Source organism: Meles meles, chromosome 4 (assembly GCF_922984935.1).
Source record: "Meles meles chromosome 4, mMelMel3.1 paternal haplotype, whole genome shotgun sequence".
Classification (NCBI taxonomy): Eukaryota; Metazoa; Chordata; class Mammalia; order Carnivora; family Mustelidae; genus Meles; species Meles meles.
In genome coordinates, this window is record NC_060069.1 from 96,635,605 (window position 1) to 96,640,364 (window position 4,760).

The window sequence follows — 4,760 nt, forward strand, 5'->3', positions numbered from 1 at the left end:
ACTCTGGACTTAGTATATTTGCTAGAGTCCATAGAAACACCCCCCCCCCTTTGCCCCCATGAATGGGGTAAGAGAAAAAGAGAAAAGTCAGATGCTTTTCTCTCATTTCTGTGTGTGTGTGTGAGGGCTGAGGTGCGTGACTTTTCTTTCTCAAGGATAATGGTGGTATCACAGAACTTTTATACAAGTGAGATCCAGGTCTCTGAATATCTTTTTGTAAATAATAATAATAATAATAATAAAAAGCTCCTCACCAAATTCAAGCTTGTACATTATATTTTCTTTCAATGTTTTTAAATTTAAGTTTTATTGTTTTGTATGTAAATATGTGGACCCAGGAACTGTTAATTAATGAGCAAAAAGTTACTGTTCAGGGCAGTGATTCTGTTTAATAATCAGACAAAATGTAGACGAGCTTTTTAAAGCCATATAGTTTTAACTCTGTACAATAGGTGCCGGCCTGTATTATTGTAACAATAACTCTAGCAATGTATAGTGTATCTATATAGTTTGGAGTGCCTTCGCTTCCATGTGTTTGTTTTTGTTTTTGTTTTTCATTTCTCAAATTTTAATTGGTTTTTCTATCCATGTCTCCCTGTCCTACCCCTTTCCCTTTAAAATAATAACTCACTCCTAACAGTGTCTTTGCCCCTTCCACAGTTAATTTCAGTGATACCATGCTCAGGAGTGGAAAGAGGAAACCGTGTTCATGCTCTCACTGCGTTTAAGCCCTGCCTCTGTTTTGGTTCTGAGCAGCTGTTTCCTCCTCAGGCAGTAGCAGTGACCGGTTTCATTTCATAATTGGTCCACCCAGGGACTTTGTATCATGCAGGGAGCCCTAGAGCTGGAAGAGACCGAATAGATTCGAGTTTGCTCATCTCTTCCCCAAATTCCTTCCATGGGTCTTACAAACAGCAGATTCCAGGAGCCTTCCATGCTCTCCCCGCCTTATCTACTTCCTTCCCAAATGAAAGAGAGTTGGTTTTTATAAATCCAAGTTTCTTAATAGTATCAGGTTCTGCTCCATCAGCGGTCCAAAATGCTCTAGTGCAACTACGAGCAGTTACTGCGCTGAGTGCCACCGTGCCGAGAGAGGACTGTCGTATTAACGAGGGAACTCAGCCCATCCCCTCCCTCCTGCCACCTCTTCCCTTGTTCCTTGGAATGTCATTTTCATTTCCTTCTTAAAAAATTTAATTCTTAAGTGTGCCCATCATGAAGGCCTTTTTTGAAAGAAAAAAATTAAAATTTGTTTTGCCTCCAAGTATTCCATATAAGATGTCTTGAGTAGAAGAAAAAACAAACTTTACCAAACCAAAGGTTGCTATTTTTGAAACATCGTGTGTTCATTCCAGCAAGGCAGAAGACTGCACCTTCTTTCCAGTGACATGTTGTGTCTGTTTCTTGAGTCCTCTTAATTTTTAGACACATATTTTTGGTTTGTGTTTTAACAAAGCCTGCCTAACCAGTCATCTTGTCTGCACCAATGCAAAGGTTTCTGAGAGGACTATTGTATTCTCTATCCCTGTGGATATAAAGACACTGGCATTTCATTTCTTTTTCCCTTTCCTTTTTAAGGGATTTAACTTTGGAATCTTCCAAAGGAAGCTTGGCCAATGCCAGATCCCCAAGAGTTTGGGGTTTTTTTTTCCTTTGTTTTAAACCAAAATTATATCTGATTTCTGTTGTTCATGTTAGTAATCATCTAATCACAGAGCCGAACACTTTCTCCCCTATATAGAAAAATAAAGTAAGCATGCTTTACAATAAAATCTGTCTTTTCTGGTAGAAACCTGAGCCGCTGAAAAATAAGACAGCTAGAAGCAGAGTAAAGTCCCAGATTAAGGTCTACGTTTGAGAGGCTTTGAAAGTAATCCCTGGGGTTTGGATTATTTTCACAAGGGTTATGATGTTTTATTCAAGTTTGTTGCTCCGTTTTGCACCTCTGCAATAAAAGCAAAATGACAACCAGTACATAAGGGGTTAGCTTGACAAAGTAGACTTCCTTGTGTTCATTTTTAAGTTTTTTTTTTCTTACTATATCTGTCTACAGGCAGATACAGATAGATGTATGAAAATGTGCTTGCCTGTAAAATTTGCATTTATAAATGTGTTGCCGATGGATCACTTGGGCCTGTACACATACCAATTAGCGTGACCACTTCCATCTTAAAAACAAATTAAACAAAATTTATTATATATATATATATATATATAAAGGACTGTGGGTTGTATACAAACTATTGCAAACACTTGTGCAAATCTGTCTTGATATAAAGGAAAAGCAAAATCTGTATAACATTATTACTACTTGAATGCCTCTGTGACTGATTTTTTTTTCATTTTAAATATAAACTTTTTTGTGAAAAGTATGCTCAATGTTTTTTTTTTTTTCCCCTTTCCCCATTCCCTTGTAAATACATTTTGTTCTATGTGACTTGGTTTGGAAATAGTTAACTGGTACTGTAATTTGCATTAAATAAAAAGTAGGTTAGCCTGGAAATGAAATTAAAATTCACAAGTGTGTGGTCTTTATTTCAGTACCCACCCCTCTTTTCTTTACCCTGCCTATTTTGCTACTGCAATATGTAGTCACATCACCATCTCCATTCCTCCAATTAGAGAAACATGGATCTTTGTTCTAAAATCAAGATATGAACACTAGTTCTCGTTCTTTAAATTATCGTACTCCATTGTATAGCCCCAAGAGGTGCAGCTTCCATCTTGGAAACCTTTGGATTTGATGTAGAGGAAGGTTTGCAGACACTACTTTGAAAAGAAAGAAAATGTCCTTGAAAGGGACAAATTTTTAAAACGTGTATAAGCTGCTGTCTTTGATTACTGTGTTCATGGTTTGGTGTAGCTGTATTTTCTTTTAACTTTCATCCCATTAGTAATGGTCTTTGGGAGTATTTGTAAAATATATGAACACCACAAACTGTGGGGCTGTACCTCCAGGTAACCAACACATGCTGTGTTTGAATCTGCTCATTTCCAATACTGGATGATGTATGTAAACATGTTATGTCTCTTAGTGCAAAAAGAAACATCATTTTTTTTAGGGCTGGCTCACTCTTGTCAGGCCTAATCTAAAGGCTAGATATGAAGTCATGTGACTGCTGCTTCAATAAAAACGAATTTATATTGGATAAAGCCTGCTCCTCTGTTTATTTGCTTATTTTATTTATTGTGGTGGTGGGGTTGGCTAATACTTGAAAAATAGGTAAACATGTTTGCCAGTTGTAGGGGGTAGGGGGAAAGGGGGGAAAAATGCAAACATAAAGATGGCACTTGTGGGATGATGGGCCTCCCGATGGCTTTGACGTGTGTTTGTTTGGGATTCACTGCTCTTCTATTTCCTGCCATATTTGAGTTGGAATTGAACATGATACCCTTTTAATTTAAAAGCCTGAAAGACTGCCCTCCAAATAGTACCGACTAACCTGTCTTTCGGGTCACATTTCAGGAGAACAGTGGTAGTGGATGCCATTTCATAGGTGTTCTAGAAAGAGTAGTGAGGAAAGGGAGGGGTCAGGTTGCAGAGCTCTTCATGGAGAAGTTTGTGGAAGGAAGTGACCCAAAGTGATGATTCAGCCTCCTGTTTCTCAGGTATGACATATTCTTCCACTCACCAGCACTGTGGGCATGTTAAGAGAATGTGTCCAGAGGAAATGGAAGCTGCTGTGTAACACAGCATGGGGCCCACGAGTTGTCAGAAACTGGGAAGGGACGGTCAACCAAATGTCTGTTTCTACTTACAGCCTCTTCCCCAGAAAGGAGAGGCCACCCCAGCCTTCCCACAAGAAAACTTGTTGTCAGTGCTTTAATTGGATCCTTAATGTCTGGGCCAGGTAGAGATTAGCTGTTGAGTGCCTCCGGCTAATGAGGGGGCCAGAAGGCAAGCAGTAATTTCTTTGAAGGGCTTTTCTCCCATCTTTGGAGATGGACTCCATCCTCACCTGAGATAAGACCTAGAAAATGAACAGCAGCCACAGGGATGCCTAGAAACTGACACTTAGTTCTGTGTTCAAAGGCTCAGGAAAGGGAGTAATGGAGCCATCCAAATGTTGGAGAGGAGCAAAGTGGAATCTGGCTCCCAGCCCTGTAAAGTCAAGATCCACAAAGCTACTGAAGTATCCGTGTGAGCAGTTTGATGTATTGCACCTGAATCTTACCTACACTTAGACTAAATAATTTTTATAAGATACATAAATCCTATGTACACATCAATTCAGCTACCCAGGTATTTTTAAAATCAATACTACAATATGGGAGTTTACATCCCATCTTAATTTTGTCTTACTGTAGCCTATACTTAACAGCCATTTCGGGCTCTTGAATGAATAGCACTCAAAACTATTTCAATGGGGAAGAGGCAAGGCATATGATTTATGAATACAGTTGAATAAAATTCATATTTCCCAAGGAGTGTAATTAGACAAAATTCCTGGGAACAAATTTATCTGTATTCATTGTATTGGAAGAGAGGAGCTCTTTTTCCCTTCAGTTTCTTTTCTAAAAATGTGAGTGTTCTATATCCTTAATGCAGAAGAGGCTGGAAAATCTGAGGAGATGGCAAGGAATATGTTTGTTTGCTTTGATTTATGGTGTCGGCAATCTCTTACGTTCTCAGTTTGGCCTGCTTCTTGTAAAATGGTAAACGCTAATCAAGTGTCTGTTCCTTAAAATTTAGTTAACTTGTAGCTTCATTTGCCTCAAAACATTAGACATTTAAAATTAATCCAAACCAACGCATATAC